The sequence below is a fragment of the Cherax quadricarinatus genome, chromosome 38 (genome assembly GCF_038502225.1).
Source record: "Cherax quadricarinatus isolate ZL_2023a chromosome 38, ASM3850222v1, whole genome shotgun sequence".
In the NCBI taxonomy this organism is placed as follows: domain Eukaryota; kingdom Metazoa; phylum Arthropoda; class Malacostraca; order Decapoda; family Parastacidae; genus Cherax; species Cherax quadricarinatus.
Window position 1 is genome coordinate 24,970,841 of NC_091329.1, and position 18,151 is coordinate 24,988,991.

The 18,151-nt window shown below is 43.3% G+C and overlaps 1 protein-coding gene across 4 annotated transcripts in view; it reads right to left on the reverse strand.

Annotated features, from left to right (window-relative positions):
- The window catches only part of LOC128692826 (phosphatidylinositol 4-kinase beta fwd), a 652,994-nt gene that overhangs the window by 539,002 nt on the left and 95,841 nt on the right, over nucleotides 1–18,151 (reverse strand). The window contains exon 1 of one of the 4 annotated variants that reach the window (XM_070092190.1): nucleotides 5,932–5,954. The exons of 2 other annotated variants lie outside the window; for them this stretch is intronic. The gene's annotated coding sequence lies outside the window, so the exon portion shown is untranslated. Of the gene's footprint in view, nucleotides 1–5,068; nucleotides 5,741–5,931; nucleotides 5,955–18,151 lie in introns of those variants that run through there. One more of the 4 variants, XM_070092186.1, reaches the window with a different exon arrangement.

The following is an 18,151-nucleotide window of genomic DNA, read 5'->3' on the forward strand; positions in this document are numbered from 1 at the left end:
GTTATGTTTTCCTTCCAAAGTATCAACGAAAATCCTAGAGGGACTAGTACCGAACTTGCACACGAAAATCACTCACTATGAAAGCAAAAGACTTGGCAGACGATGCAACATCCCCCCAATGAAAAGCAGGGGTGTCACTAGCACGTTAAGAGACCATACAATAAGTGTCAGGGGCCCGAGACTGTTCAACTGCCTCCCAGCATACATAAGGGGGATTACCAACAGACCCCTGGCAGTCTTCAAGCTGGCACTGGACAAGCACCTAAAGTTAGTTCCTGATCAGCCGGGCTGTGGCTCGTACGTTGGTTTGCGTGCAGCCAGCAGCAACAGCCTGGTTGATCAGGCTCTGATCCACCAGGAGGCCTGGTCACAGACCGGGCCGCGGGGGCGTTGACCCCCGGAACTCTCTCCAGGTAAACTCCAGGTAATATCCTGTATGGCCCTTTGTTCCCTTTGTACTTCTTCTGTGTGGTATGACATCCTAAGTTTTTGCTCTAATTCAGTTATCTCTCGGCTAAGCCTATCTTTCCACTGTTATAGCATATTTGTGTTTTTAAGTAGTTCGGTAACCCGTTTTCTTCTTCTGTACCATCTCCTACGCTCTCTCTATATATCTGATCTTCTGGGTTTCCTCAATGGTACGTGCTTCATACATACCTTTTGTCACCCCACACACAGCACCTACCTACCTTACCTTTGATGAGTTCCCAGCTTTTTTCTATATACAGCACATGAAAATAAGATTATTTACAGAAAACTAAAATGGATTTAGGGATGGAAAATCTATCTTACAAATATGCTAGAGTTCCATGACTGAGTCGCAGGGATAAAACAAGAAACACTGAGCTGGGTGGATTGCAGGAAAGAATCTGATCCAGTAAAACACCAGAGATTACATGAATGGTATACAGTACCAAGACAATACCAACAAGATTAAAATTATAAACATGTGCAACATCTGGGTATCTTTATTGTAGACGTTTCGCCATCCAGTGGCTTTATCAATACAAATTGAAGGACATGATTGGAAGACAGTAGAACTATATACAGAGGATGAGATAATCAGTCCCTCCGCCTTGAAGTTTAAAAACACCGTAGTCGTGAAGAGTCTGAAGAACAGGCAAGAAATCTGGTATATAAGCACCAGCTTCCTTGCCTGTGTTCAGAATCTTCAAGAATACGGTGGTCTTCAACTCCGAGGCTGAGGGACTGATTATCTCATCTTTTGTATATACGTAGTTCTACTGTCTTCCAATCATGTCCTTGAATTTGTATTGATAAAGCCACTGGATGGCGAAACGTCTACAATAAAGATACCCAGATGTTGCACATGTGTCTAATTTTCACCAGAGATTTGTCTAGAAATTGGAAGAAAAAGAAGGATTAAAATTTTTAGGTAGAGTGGTACAGTGGATTAGGGAGTATTTAAATGAGAGAAAGTAGAGAGTAACAATAAGTGACGAGGCATCAGAATGGGAGAGTAACGAATGGTGGTCCTTAAGGATCAGTACTAAGACAGTTACTTTTAATATGAGTGAATAATCTACCAGTGGGGCTTAAGTCCTATGTTGCTCAAAATAAATAACAAGAATAAGAACAGTGATAAACTCAACTCGCTTGAGTTTATCACTCTAGGCAGCAGAGAGTTTGCATAAATGGGGAGAAATCAGAGTGGGGAAGCGTCACGAGCGGTGTTCCACAGGGGTCAGTGTTGGGCCCCCTGCTGTTCACAATCTACATAAACGACATAGATGAGGGCATAAAGAGCGACATCGGCAAGTTTGCCGATGACACCAAAATAGGCCGTCGAATTCATTCTGACGAGGACATTCGAGCACTCCAGGAAGATTTGAATAGACTGATGCAGTGGTCGGAGAAGTGGCAGATGCAGTTTAATATAGACAAATGCAAAGTTCTAAATGTTGGACAGGACAATAACCATGCCACATATAAACTAAATAATGTAGATCTTAATATTACGGATTGCGAAAAAGATTTAGGAGTTCTGGTTAGCAGTAATCTGAAACCAAGACAACAGTGCATAAGTGTTCGCAATAAAGCTAATAGAATCCTTGGCTTCATATCAAGAAGCATAAATAATAGGAGTCCTCAGGTTGTTCTTCAACTCTATACATCCTTGGTTAGGCCTCATTTAGATTATGCTGCACAGTTTTGGTCACCGTATTACAGAATGGATATAAATTCTCTGGAAAATGTACAAAGGAGGATGACAAAGATGATCCCATGTATCAGAAACCTTCCCTATGAGGATAGACTAAGGGCCCTGAAACTGCACTCTCTAGAAAGACGTAGAATTAGGGGGGATATGATTGAGGTGTATAAGTGGAAGACAGGAATAAATAAAGGGGATGTAAATAGTGTGCTGAAAATATCTAGCCTAGACAGGACTCGCAGCAATGGTTTTAAGTTGGAAAAATTCAGATTCAGGAGGGATATAGGAAAGTACTGGTTTGGTAATAGAGTTGTGGATGAGTGGAACAAACTCCCAAGTACCGTTATAGAGGCCAGAACGTTGTGTAGCTTTAAAAATAGGTTGGATAAATACATGAGTAGATGTGGGTGGGTGTGAGTTAGACCTGATAGCTTGTGCTAACAGGTCGGTTGCCGTGTTCCTCCCTTAAGTCAATGTGACCTGACCTGACTAGGTTGGGTGCATTGGCTTAAGCCGGTAGGAGACTTGGACCTGCCTCGCATGGGCCAGTAGGCCTTCTGCAGTGTTCCTTCGTTCTTATGTTATGTTCTAAAGACCTCGACACACGGTGGCCTGCCTGGTGGCAAAAGCTCTCGCTTCATAAGGCAAGCGTCCGGGTTCGATTCCCGGTGAGGGATGAAATATTGGGCGTGTTTCCTTACACCGGTTGCCTATGTTCAGTCATTAGTATAAACTGGGTACCTGGGTGTAAGTCTACTTGTGTGGGTCGCATCCCGGGACAAAATTGACTTAATTTGTCCGAAACGCTCTGCATAACATAGTAGTATATATAGTAGTATGTCACTAATGTCAGCTAGGCCTGTATACCTTGTACATGTACTTGTAGAAATAAAGATATTATTATTATTAAGCAAGTGGTTTCTAGAGTTCCACCCAAATAAATGCAGGGTCATGTGAATTATAAAGAATGCCAGACCGGACACAGCACAGCATGGGCGAAGAGAAGAATAACCCTCGTTTAGTTGATAGGCCTTAAACCCAGTTAACCCACCAACCGACTGTGAGATCACAGTAAATATCAGAGTAAAAAGGACCTGGGGATGAATATAACGCCAAGCATATCGCCACACATTCACGTAAACCCTGTAACATCAGTAGTATATGCGATATCAGAACCTTATACAAGACATATACATATATTAGGCCAGTCATTGAGTACACGGCCCCGGGATAAAGGTTACACTTGGTCAAGCAAGCCAAGAAACTCGAAAAGGTCCAAAGATTTGCCACCAGGATAGTACCAAAACCGAGCAGTAGTAAACAGTCAAGTCGTAGGCTGCCACGGTGAAAACCTATTTTTCATATAGCCGATATAAAGGACAAATCATAGAAGTCTTTGTTGATGATATTAGAATCTCTATGAGGACGTCCGTGGAAAACAGCAAAATTCCAGTGGGCCTCAGAGAAGAATATAATGTTTAATTAAAGAGTACAACTTTCAGTTACTCCACTATGGAAGAATGGGGGAAATAAAGACGTAATGGAGTACAGGACAAACTAAAATAATTCAGAAGAGTAAAAACTACATGTGCTATACTTGGGAGTACTGATGTCAGATCTCACATTCAAGGATCACAACAATGTTGCTATTGCTATCGCAAGGAAAATTATAGGTTGGATAACCAAAACGTTCAAGCCAAGAGATGCTGAGGCAGTGATGATAGTTTAAGTGACTTGTTCTCTCTAGGCTGGAAAAATGCTGTATACTAACGGTCCCTTTCAAGGCAAGCGAGGTTGCTAGCTAGAAACTGAGAGCTTCCACATTCAGTCAAGCATCTGAACTGCTGAGAATGCTTAATGTCTCTTCAATTTGGAACGTAGGCGAGAAAGTCGTAACATAATTTACACCTGGAAAATCCTAGAGGGACTGATCCCAAACCTGAACACTGAAATCACTAGATATGACAACAGACTTGGCAGACATCACTTGCAAAGAATACTTTACAAGCTCATCAAATCAGTTACTGGTCAACCCTGCTGTGGTTCGTACGTTGGACTGCGTGGGTGATCATGCCTTGATCCACCAGGAGGATTGGTCTGGCACCAGTCTATGGAGGGGGGGGGGTTACCTGGAGGTTATTCCGGGGATCAACGCCCCCGCGGCCCGGTCCATGACCAGGCCTCCCGATGGATCAGGGCCTGATCAACTAGGCTGTTACTGCTGACCGCACGCAGTCCGACGTACGAGCCACAGCCCGGCTGACCCCAGAAAAATCCTCTGGGGAGGTTGAAGGAAATGAACCTAATGACCTTAGAGGAGAAAAGGACAGAGGATGACAAGATTATTATATGCAAAATTTTACGGGGAATTGATAGGACACATATGGACGGTCTGCTTGAATTAACAAGACTAGGATCAAGGAAACATGTGTTAGCTGAAAACGCAGATGAACATTAAAGATATGCAAGGAAGTATTTCTCTCGCCTTAAGGTAGCTGAGAAGTGGAATGATCTGATGAGGCAAATTCGATACACAGTTTCAAGAGCAGATATGGTAAGGAAGCCAGAAGTCTCTGATGCCAATTCAAGTAATCTAGGAAGTGGAACCAGGAGCTAGGTCTTAACTTCCACAAACTCCTTGGCAAGTACAACTCAGTGAGTGTACACACAGTTCTTAGTGGTTAAGTTTGGTGTGTGGTGATAACTTTTGGTTGGGGACAGATATGAGGGTATACACAGCTGGCATCAAAGACACCCACAACCTTCACACTTGGCTGTCTGACTCTCACTCAACAACTTTATGACATAAAGCTTGATTTATAGTTTTAACCCATAACCGAGACTCTTCAACTGATAAAATTCATTGAGTTATACATGTATATATGTGACACTAACCTGTTATTTTGACGAGTGCTGATACGGATGAGCAAATATCCATGACGGAAAGAGTTGGGTAGGACAAATACTGCAGCTTGTGGGGGAGGAGTGTGAGGAAGGTGCAATATGCAAGACTAGGAAGGTATGAACGCGCGTGCGTGCGCGCGCGCGCGCCAGGAAGGGAGAGTATTGGGTAGCAGGTGACCACACTGAGGAGTTACTGCAGCTGCCGCTACCAGACAGCCCCGGCACACACCACACCCACTACCCCAGAATACCTCACTCCTCCCTAGGGTACTTGTCTCCACCACCAGGAACCCCTGGCAGGGTGTCCACGGGGGTTGTGTCACTGCCAGACTGCTACCAGTCCCTGCTGGTGAGATACTAGCAGTGTACTCACCTATTTGTGGTTGCAGGGGTCGAGTCTTAGCTCCTGTGTGTGTGTGAGGGAGGGGTGGCTGTGGTTACACACGAGTAGAGGAGTGACAGGCAAGGGTTGTGGAGTCAGGAGTGTCTGGTGCGGTAGTGGGGTCAACGTAAGAGCTCCAGGAATGTATACTTGTGTGGCCAGCACAGAGGTGACCACCACCCGCTGCTGTTACACACTAAACACTAAGAACACACTTGGCGACATCAAACACACACACAACACACCCCCACACAGCACCAGTCAAGGCGACACTAATCCTCTCTTCTGGGCTGGCATGTGGGGGAACCGCGCTGCTGCTGCTGCTGCCGCGGGGAACTTGCGCGCGCACCTCCCTCTACCTCACCCTAATTCCTCCTCCACCAACACTGTCATAGCCTTCACACATACATGTTCTCTGTGGCAGTAAGCACTTGGGAGGGGGTGGTGTGCTGAGGTAGGTCAGTGTACTTACCTATGTGTGGTTGCAGGGGTCGATTCATAGTTCGTGGCGTGCGCGTGCGTGCGTGTACATAGAGGGGCAGAATGTCCTCAGCCACCATCACAACCTTTGTGTTGGAAGACAGGGTGGGGCAGCAGTGGCGGACCAGGGAAGGCAGAGAGGGGCACGAGGGGAGAGAGAGTGAGGGAGGGGGGACACATGGTAGAGTCGTCCACCACCACACTTCCATTACACCCTCTCCCCCACCTCCATTAATGTTTCCCAACCCACCCTAAAATTACCCCCTCCTCCTCTTTCCCTATTATGTACCCAGCAGAGATGCCCTCCCTCCCTACCTCCCCATCCCCCAACCCACCAACACACTCCGTTATTCCTGCCCATCACCGCCCCACCCACAAACCCTCCCCCCCACAAAACAGTCTGCATTAATATCAGAATAGGGCAGCAACATACTGCTAATGTATCCAAATTTATTAAAAATAATGTCCCCATCCTATGTGTCGCGCAGCTCACTGGTAAAAGAATTCAACTCACAATCGTGAGGTACTGAGTTCGATTACCGTGGAGAATAATCTGTGCAAGTTTCATCACATCAGTGTTAGTGAAGCTTCAGTCCTTGTGAACTGTCACTTGTGTGCAAGATACTCAAAGAGTAGTGGTCAACAGAGTTAAATCGGAGGCTGCCATAGTGAAGAGCTCTGTTCCACAAGGCACAGTACTCGCCCCCATCTTATTCCTTATCCTCATATCAGACATAGACAGAGATATACATCACAGCACCGTATCATCCTTTGCGGATGATACTAGGATCTGCATGAGGCTGTCATCTGCTGAGGACGCGGTTAACCGCGTCCTCAGCATAGCAGCATATGCTGCTATGTATGATAATTCTATGTAACTGTATTTGTGTATACCTGAATAAATTTACTTACTTCCAGTGGGCAACGGTAAGCAATATGATGTTCAATGAGGACAAATTCCAACTACTCCGTTATGGAAAACTGGAGGAAATAATAACTAGAACAGAGTATACTACAGACTCTGGCCATACAATAGAGCGGAAAAATAATGTAAGGGACCTGGGAGTAGTAATGTCTGAGGATCTCACTTTCAAGGATCACAACAGTGCCACGATCGCACGTGCAAAGAAAATGATAGGATGGATAATGAGAACGTTCAAAACGAGAGATGCCAAGCCAATGATGATCCTTTTCAAATCACTTGTTCTCTCTAGGCTGGAATACTGCTGTACATTAACATCTCCATTCAAAGCAGGTGAAATTGCAGATCTAGAGAGTGTACAGAGATCCTTTACTGCACGTGTAAGTTCTGTCAAGCACCTTAACTACTGGGAACGCTTGGAAGCACTTGACTTGTACTCGTTGGGACGCAGAAGGGAGAGATATATCATAATCTACACCTGGAAAATCTTGGAAGGAATGGTCCCAAATCTGCACACAGAAATCACTCCCTACGAAAGTAAAAGACTGGGCAGGCGATGCAAAATGCCCCCAATAAAAAGTAGAGGCGCCATTGGTACACTAAGGGAAAACACCATAAGTGTCCGGGGCCCAAAACTGTTCAACAGCCTCCCATCAAGCATTAGGGGAATTGCCAATAAACCCCTGGCTGCCTTCAAGAGAGAGCTGGACAGATACCTAAAATCAGTGCCGGATCAGCCGGGCTGTGGCTCGTACGTTGGACTGCGTGCGGCCAGCAGTAACAGCCTAGTTGATCAGGCCCTGATCCATCGGGAGGCCTGGTCATGGACCGGGCCGCGGGGGCGTTGATCCCCGGAATAACCTCCAGGTAACCTCCAGGTAACCTCCAGGTATCCAGGCATACCTACTGGAGGTATTAAAATGCTGAGTTATATCTATCATAATCTGTGCAAGATAATGCAATGATGAACCAAACCAGTGGCCAGTGGCCTGGTGGCAAAAGCTCTCGCTTCATACGGCGAGCGTCCGGGTTCGATTCCTAGCGAGGGTTGAAACATTGGGCGCGTTTCCTTACACCGGTTGTCTATGTTAACCCATCAGTATAAAATGGGTACCTGGGTGTTAGTCGACTGATGTGGGTCGCATCCTGGGACAAAACTGACCTAAGTGGCTCTCTATATAGTTGTATGTTATTGATGTCAGCTAAGCCTGTATACCTTGTACATTTACCTGTGGAAATAAAGACATGTTATTATTATTATTATTATTATTATTCTTGAAAGAATAGGCTCAGTAGCACTAGAAGAATACTCCAGATATATACCATTACGAAGGCCGAGAAAGTGCAAGTCGGAAGGGGAGAGGCGCCCCCTCTGTAGATGAAGACGACGAATAACAAGAACTCCTGAAAGACATCAGATTCTCTGAAGAACGGGAAGTAAAACTGACGAGAGAATTGGAGAAGGTTGAACTCTAGTTAACTGCACCATACAAAGTCCAGGAGAGAGAGAGAGAGGAAGCAAAACGTCATAAATGACAGAGAAATCTAAAACTTCTTGAACCAACAGTCACACTCAAGTGAACTAATCCCGACTCTGCAACAAATTTATTATGCCAGCAAATACCAGGAACGGCCAGACCAGAAAATAACCTGTCATCTCTCATCATCACTAGTTGTCATCATCTATTCTTTCTCACCAGCTGTCATTATCTCTCATCATCACTAGTTGTCATCATCTATTCTCTCCCACCAGCTGTCATTATTCACCAGCTGTTTTCTCCCAACAGCTGTCATCTCTCCCCATCACCAGCTTTCATCTCTTACCATAACCAGCTGTTTTCACATCAGCTGTTTTCTTTCACATCGCCAGCTATCATCCCTCATGACTGGCTGTCATCTCTAACCATCACCAGCTGTCACCTCTATCACCAGATGTCAACCCTAACCTTCACCAAATGTCATCTCTAACCATCACCAAATGTCATCTCTAACCATCACCAAATGTCATCTCTAACCATCACCAAATGTCATCTCTAACCATTACCAAATGTCATCTCTAACCATCACCAGATGTCATCCCTAACCATCACCAGATGTCACCTCTAACCATCACAAAATGTCATCTCTAACCATTACCAATGTCATCTCAACCATCACCCGCTGTCATATCTAACCATCACCAGCTGTCATCAGGTCATCAACAGGCTTCTCACCACCACCTATCATTACTCACCATCACTACCTGTCATTACCATTATGAGTCATCACCTTCACCTGTCATCACTCTTCTTCACCACCTGTCCTCTCATGATCACCAGCAGTTATTACATCACCATTTATCATTACTCGCACTAGCTGTCATTACTACCATCACCAGCTGTCATCTTTCTCCATCACCACCTCCCATCACCACTCGCTGCTGTCATCACCATCACCAGCAGTTATTACTACCATCACCACCGATCATCTCTTACCATCACCAGCCGTCAACTTCTCACCAGTAGGAGCTATGATCTTTCACCATTAGCAGCTGTCATTACTACACAGTTGTCATCTCTCACCATTAGCGACTGGCATTACTACCATCACCAGCTGTCACTACTGCCATCACCAGCTCTGACTTCCCACATTATCAAAATCTTTTAACAGGTTTTAAGAAGTAATATTTCTAACCACATGGAATCGCAGTTGTACAACCCAGGTCAACAAGGGTTCACAACACCTCACTCCCATTTTTCGCAATTGCTGGATCATGACAACATGGTCTTGGTTGTACTTGAAGACAAGAAGCAAATGCAGATGTAATGTACATCTAATTTGTAACAAATGCGACCATGGGGCGACAGCGACCCCCCCCCCAATAAATAACGCATAACGAATAACTGGAATAGTGGGCAGATAGGTGTTAAACTTCCTATTTAACTTCCTAATAGGTTAGGTAAGGTTTGTCAGGAAACAGGACATGTGTTTTCTTGACGCGGGTCTTAGTCATATGATGACCCGCAGCTGGAGCCTTTGGTCATCTGAACGAGGCCTTCCGCTGGCTTAGCTTTCCACCCCTTTAAAACGTATAATTGGTTTATATAGAACCCAAAGAGTAATAGTAGTAAACAATGAAATCAGGGTCTGCTACAGTGAAGAACTCTGTTGCTCGCAGCACTTTTCATCGCTTGCAGACGATACTACTGTAGAATCTGTGGGAGAGTGGCACTTAAAGAGATCACAGCGAGCCTCCAAGCTGATGTCAATGAAGTCTTCCTGTGGGTTACTAACAATATGCTGTTCAGTGAAGACAAACTTCACTTACCATACAAAAAAGATGCGAGTAAACTGAAGCAACATCAGAGTACAAACTCAAAGCATTCAATGTAATGTAACTCTAAAAGTCTAACGTGAAAGATCTGGGATCAATATGTGAAAAGATTTCATGTACAAAGAGCACAACAATGTCGTTATCACAGCTAAAAAGAAAATTATATGCTGGATAACTAGAACTTCTAAAACAAGAGATACTAAGCCAATGATACTGATCAGGTCATTCATTCATACTAGGTTGGAAGATTGCTGTGTTAACGGCCCCCTTCATGGTACGGAAAACTGAAGATTAGGAAAATGTACAAAGAATCTTTACAGCTCGTATACATTCAATCAAAAACTTACATTACTGGAAGTAGCTCAAGTCCATCGAACTGTATTACTTAAAACGTGAGAAAGACGAATCATAATCTACACCTGCAACATTCTGTTTCCCTTGCGAATTCTGGGGTGTATGGGGTTCACTACTGTAATAAACTATCCGGGTGGTTAACACATCGCTCAACACTGTTTCATACTGTTCTTTTAATATCGCTCATCTCTTTCTCGTCATGGGTACATGAACATCCTGAAAGTAATGGGCCTGTAATAGCAATGGTTTTTGACTTTGATTTTGCGCATATGCAAAAATATATATTTTTTCTTTTTAGCTGTTTCCTGAACGGGGTTTTGTTCCTATTATGCTTCTTGCGTCTGCAATGAATGTTTTACAGTAGTTTCTGCTTTATACTCGTACTCCGTGTACATTACTTTTCCTTTACCGTGGTATAGACTCATTTTAAAGCAATTATGTAACCCCCGCTTTACCTTACCTTCTAAGTTCTATTAAAAAAAAAAAAAGATTTCCTTGCATGCTTTGCTTTGGTATTCACGCACTGGTGTGGGTTATAGGTGCTCACGGCCGTTTTCTATGATTTTTTTTTACCGGTCAATTCTCTGATTGTTGACAGTAACTTGACTGAGCATTCCTTACTTGAAGGATATTTCCAGCTAACGCCCCCACGGGCCAGTTCCAGACCAGGCATCCTGGAGGATCAAGACCTAATCAACCAGGCTGGCCGCCACTTCATGCTTTTGTACAAGCACAATATCTGGAGTATACACTACGTAGCTCGTCCTGCCAGTCAGTATGGTTCCTCAATGACTTATAATGTTTGAAATAAGGTGACACCTTGCCCTTAATGCTATTAGTTGTTCATAATGAGTGCCAATGAAACATGCTGGTACTCCTAAAAAAATGAAAATATTACTAGGTCAACAAATACATTGCTCAGGGCCAGCTAGAAGCGTCTTGGGCACCAGTTCACCAATGGTGTTCATTAAAGACAGTACCTCCTGAGTGTGCAGTAGCCAGCTGTGGGAAGCGTCTTAAGATACCTATAATATGCATTGTACTTCCATCACCGCATAGTTGATCCAGCACTTGGCAGAGGTGTTTGCTGAGTTTCCTCTCAGGTTTCTACGCTTATTCCAGCAGTGTTTCTGACATCTGGTAGAATGTTGAATAGTCTATGCCCAGTGAAAAGTTGAGGTGCCGTGCACTGGGCTCATAGGCAAGTCGAAACATCCATTACAAGACCAAATAAGAATGACAGTATAGTATAGGAGACAAAATAATGCAAATCAGATGATCCTCGTGACATTAAGAAGATTCAGAGGACGTCAGAAGCATCAGTATTTAAAGTACTGTACAGAAGGTTAAGTAAATAAGACAGGACACTGAAAGTGGACTGCTTAATCTGCAGAAAGGTTTAAACACCATATATAACCAGAAGTTAAAAAGCAAGTCGGAAATCTTGAGTCAGCAACCACAAGGCATACAGAGACGAAATGTTAGTGACAAAGTTTGAGGATGACGAGACTGAAGCCAGTAGAACCCTTGAATATATAAATGCAGACTCCTTACCAACACAAAACAAGATCTTGGAAGAACACACAAATACAAAGAGGGCAGGACCAAATGTAGACATAACGGAGAAAACAGGTGCCCTGTCAGACCTGGACAGTAATACTGCGCAGGTTCAAGTATAATCTGTGTACACGCTTAGGTCTTGATTCCCTTTCCAGGGTAAAAATCAAATGCACTCAAGGTCATAAGAGACCACTACCTAAAGTTTGTCTGGAGAACGTTCCGAGGGGTCAGTCCCCTCGCGGCCCGGTTCCAGACAAGGCCTCCCGGTAGATGACCTAATCAACCAGACTGTTGGTGCCGACCGCACGAACGTAAGCACCACAGCCTAGCTGATCAGGGTCTTCCCCTTGCTATTCAGTATTCCACGTGAAAGAAATGAGAGGAGTTAAGCCTCATGACTATCACACAGTATGTGTTGATTACAAACATATAGACACCATAATATTTTTCAGCGCCAGGAAGCAAAACAGAATGGTAAGAATTTATACGAATGCATCAACCCCTCAGAGCCATGATGTACCGGAAACAGTGACTGATCACAGCCACAGTTATTAATACCAACAAAAACACCCCCCCCCCCTCCCCTGCGAATAATGTTTATAAACGTACAAGGTCTCAAACTAAGAAATAATAAAATACCGTTTATTAGAGAACTCCTCAGCAAGTCCAGTACAATGTTTGCACCTTGTACACATACATTTTAAAGACTAACAACGAAATATGAACACCGGGGTACAATTTACTTAGATGCTCCTGGAAAAACTAGTAACAAGGTGGTTTGGCCTGTGTTCAAGAGTCGTTCATTTAGGCTGAATTATTTAATAGCCCAAATAATGTAGTAAGAGAATCTAGGTATTGTACTTGTATATAAATCACCAGATGCAGCACCTTCCCAGTAGTTTCATGACTACTGAAAACAGTTATGTCTGGAAAATCTATCAAACCCAGCCCCCAAAATTCCGTTGTTTAGTGATTTCAATTTAAGACAACTACAATGGAAGTGTAGCAAATACTGTAATAGAGAATTCCAGGAACCAGCTTGGATGAACAGTCTTACACAAATGGTCTTTTGTCTGTAATAAGTTGGTATTAAGCCAGTAAATAGTGAAATTGACTAGACTAGAAAATATCCTTTACCTTATATTTACTAATAATGATCTGCTACGAAATATAACTGTCGAAGACAGTAAACTCAAACTATAACCTAGTAAAAAAATCAGAGCTACATGCACATGGGTACTGATCACCAGAACAAATACACTAAAACCTCTCATTAACAGATTTCAACAATTTCGGACAAAATGGAAAAAATCTGTAAATCCAGATTTTGTCAGCAGCAATAGTGTCCGGTTGTCTTTTGAAACATCAGAACAAGTTGTCTGGTACAGAGCAGATCAGCCACATCCAGGACCTGCCTGTTTTCATTGCTCCCTGAGCCACAGGCCTCCCATGCCAGTTTATTATTTGTGTTCACTCACACACACACACTCGTCATTGAGTCTCCAATTATCCCTGGATAATGTGTTTTGTGTGACTTTATTAATATATTAATAAAATGCAAGTAACAATAACTTATAAAGTAAATGGTGGTGCCAAGAGGTGTGGCTCTCAGTGATAAGCAGAAACTTGTACTAATAGACTTGGTGGTCTGGCATATCAGTGGCAAGGGAATATGGTGTTAAGAAACTGTTTGATATTTGTTAAAGCAAGGACAAACTTACAGTCTATGCTCCTTAGTGCAGATGCTAGTCATAAAGGTTGATCAGTTAATCCTAAAAGCACATGAAAATGGCCCATGATATAAAGCCTGAAGCAGTGCGTAAACGGTATTTTCAACAATATCCTGTTGGTATTAATGTGTGTGGTGTTGATCTTCGCTCTGCTGATCATAGGATAGTAAAGCATGTGGACGACTATCTACCTTACTTTTACTAGTAGAGGTTTATAGTTCTCCTGAATTAGAATAAAAATTTATTTCATAATTCGAAAGTTTAGGACAATCGGCAGTACCGTAACCCCCCCCCCCTCTAACTTATTATGGTTCATTGTAGTCAGGGTGTTTTCATCAAATTTAATTTTAACAAAAACATCAATTGGGATCAAATAAATAATGTTTTTAATAAAACATGCTGATAAAATGTATTGAATAACGTGGATCAGAACCAACGTCTAGAGTGAATCAACTCTGTGGCACTAAAAGTATGCTCAAGGAACATAACAATGAGGAAAGAAGATGGAAGCTAGAAAAAAAAAGACGCTTCTTTTACAGGCAAAGACGAAGAATCACAGAATTTCTCAAGTGCAAAAGGAAATACCGGCTAGAGAAACAAAATATACTGAATATAAATTGAATGAATCAGAGTCATAGTATTGTATGTCGAGACGACATACGTAACATAACCGAGCTGTCAGCATAGTTGCTGATCCCCTGTATATATGTTATCTGAGTATCATAGTTAGTACCACCCATATGTTTTACATAGTTGTCCCCTTGCTAGGCTCAGTGACTAGCATGTGTGACGTCGCGTGATGCCGCATGTGTTGCGACTCGATGCCTCTCCCTCACTCCATGCCTAGGTCTAAGAACAGGCAACACACGGCAGGCTGGGCTCCTCTTCACACTCTGCTAATATAAGTGCTACCATCCAACAAGTGTGTTTACTTACAACCATCACATCTCCACGAACCCTCTCAACAACAGTATGCCCATGCATTCTGCCCCAGGCTCAGACTCCTGGAACTCCAAGCTCATCAAAAATTGCAAGAAGCCCCTATCAAGCGCCTTAATACTATGGAGAGTGAGCCCAGACATGGAGGTCATCCCACAGTCATTGAAAACAATATATAGCCCCACTCCACAAAAATGGCAGCAAAGCAATGGCATATAACTATAGATTGATAACACTGATATCCCACATTATAAAACTCCGTGAAACAGTTTTAAAAAGCAAGATCGCAAACCACAAATTCGCAAAATTTCCGCAACCCAGGGCAGCATGGGTTTAGAGCAGATCGTTCCTACCTGTTGCATCTACTGGACCACTGTGACTGGAAAATTTCATTTATCTGGATGTAACTCATAATGCCTAGAACAGATTAACTCGGTGGCACTCGATGTATGCACAAGGCTTATTCCTCTAAGAAAAAGGAGGAGTAGATGTAAAACAGAAAGAGACAGGCGCTCCCTTTACAGGCGACGGAAAAGAATAACAGAGCGGCTAAAAGAGGTCAATATATCTGAAATGCGTAGGGAGACACTGGTCAGAGAAATAGCAAGCATCGAACTTAAGCTAAAAGAATCCTTTAGGAGTCAGGAATCGCGGGAAGAACTAAAAGCCATAAATGAAATCGAAAGAAACCCAAAGTATTTCTTCTCCTATGCCAAATCAAAATCGAGAACAACGTCCAGTATTGGGCCCCTACTTAAACAAGATGGGTCCTACACAGATGACAGCAAGGAAATGAGTGAGCTACTCAAGTCCCAATATGACTCAGTTTTTAGCAAGCCGCTAACCAGACTGAGAGTCGAAGATCAAAATGAATTTTTTATGAGAGAGCCACAAAATTTGATTAACACAAGCCTATCCGATGTTATCCTGACGCCAAATGACTTCAAACAGGCGATAAATGACATGCCCATGCATTCTGCCCCAGGGCCAGACTCATGGAACTCTGTGTTCATCAAGAACTGCAAGAAGCCCCTATCACGAGCCTTTTCCATCCTATGGAGAGGGAGCATGGACACGGGGGTCGTCCCACAGTTACTAAAAACAACAGACATAGCCCCACTCCACAAAGGGGGCAGTAAAGCAACAGCAAAGAACTACAGACCTATAGCACTAACATCCCATATCATAAAAATCTTTGAAAGGGTCCTAAGAAGCAAGATCACCACCCATCTAGAAACCCATCAGTTACACAACCCAGGGCAACATGGGTTTAGAACAGGTCGCTCCTGTCTGTCTCAACTATTGGATCACTACGACAAGGTCCTAAATGCACTAGAAGACAAAAAGAATGCAGATGTAATATATACAGACTTTGCAAAAGCCTTCGACAAGTGTGACCATGGCGTAATAGCGCACAAAATGCGTGCTAAAGGAATAACAGGAAAAGTCGGTCGATGGATCTATAATTTCCTCACTAACAGAACACAGAGAGTAGTCGTCAACAGAGTAAAGTCCGAGGCAGCTACGGTGAAAAGCTCTGTTCCACAAGGCACAGTACTCGCTCCCATCTTGTTCCTCATCCTTATATCCGACATAGACAAGGATGTCAGCCACAGCACCGTGTCTTCCTTTGCAGATGACACCCGAATCTGCATGACAGTGTCTTCCATTGCAGACACTGCAAAGCTCCAGGCGGACATCAACCAAATCTTTCAGTGGGCTGCAGAAAACAATATGAAGTTCAACGATGAGAAATTTCAATTACTCAGATATGGTAAACATGAGGAAATTAAATCTTCATCAGAGTACAAAACAAATTCTGGCCACAAAATAGAGCGAAACACCAACGTCAAAGACCTGGGAGTGATCATGTCGGAGAATCTCACCTTCAAGGACCATAACATTGTATCAATCGCATCTGCTAGAAAAATGACAGGATGGATAATGAGAACCTTCAAAACTAGGGAGGCCAAGCCCATGATGACACTCTTCAGGTCACTTGTTCTATCTAGGCTGGAATATTGCTGCACACTAACAGCACCTTTCAAGGCAGGTGAAATTGCCGACCTAGAAAATGTACAGAGAACTTTCACGGCGCGCATAACGGAGATAAAACACCTCAATTATTGGGAGCGCTTGAGGTTCCTAAACCTGTAGTCCCTGGAACGCAGGAGGGAGAGATACATGATTATATACACCTGGAAAATCCTAGAGGGACTAGTACCGAACTTGCACACGAAAATCACTCACTACGAAAGCAAAAGACTTGGCAGACGATGCACCATCCCCCCAATGAAAAGCAGGGGTGTCACTAGCACGTTAAGAGACCATACAATAAGTGTCAGGGGCCCGAGACTGTTCAACTGCCTCCCAGCACACATAAGGGGGATTACCAACAGACCCCTGGCAGTCTTCAAGCTGGCACTGGACAAGCACCTAAAGTCAGTTCCGGATCAGCCGGGCTGTGGCTCGTACGTTGGTTTGCGTGCAGCCAGCAGCAACAGCCTGGTTGATCAGGCTCTGATCCACCAGGAGGCCTGGTCACAGACCGGGCCGCGGGGGCGTTGACCCCCGGAACTCTCTCCAGGTAAACTCCAGGTAATACCAGTAAATGGTAACACAGATAATTATTATTTATCCAAGTTACTTAGACAAGTAGGAATTTGGGACACCTAGGTCGCAAAAATGCCCCCCTTCGATACCTACAACTGTCATATCCACGAGTTGCTCTAGACCTATTAATTACAAATGAAATATGCATCACCAAGAATTCTGGTAAATATATAAATTTGTGGACTGTATATTAAAATTAATGATATTTATATATATATACACATTTATATAACAGAAGGAGAATATATCTTAATATCACTCACCAATATGACTGGAGATTAATGTGTATCATGCTCAAAAACCTCATTCTAACTAAATTTATGATGATAATACTGGCCAAAATTATAACACAAACCTAGATAGCTTATCTGAGGTTCCTGGAGCTGTCTTGTCCAGTCGCCTGATATCTCAAGTTATGCAGGAATGCAGGTGTCAACCCAATTTTACCTCTAGAGCACGAAAATTCTTCCCATTATTCACTAACGTTTGTGTTGACCAGTTCAAACATGGCGAGTCTCCTCTGCGCAGGTGCAGTTTCCCATTTTTTATAACACAATTTTTATTAAATACAGTATGGCCATCTATTTACATATAACTACTGTATTTCTGGAAAATATATACAGTATTTTCCACAGTGACATTGCACTATAAGACAAACAAAATGCAGATGTGATATACACAGACTTTGCGAAAGTCTTTGATAAGTGCAATCATGGCGCAAAAGCACACGCGCGAGTGATCAGGCCTTGATCTTCTAGGACACCTGGTCTGGGACTGGGCT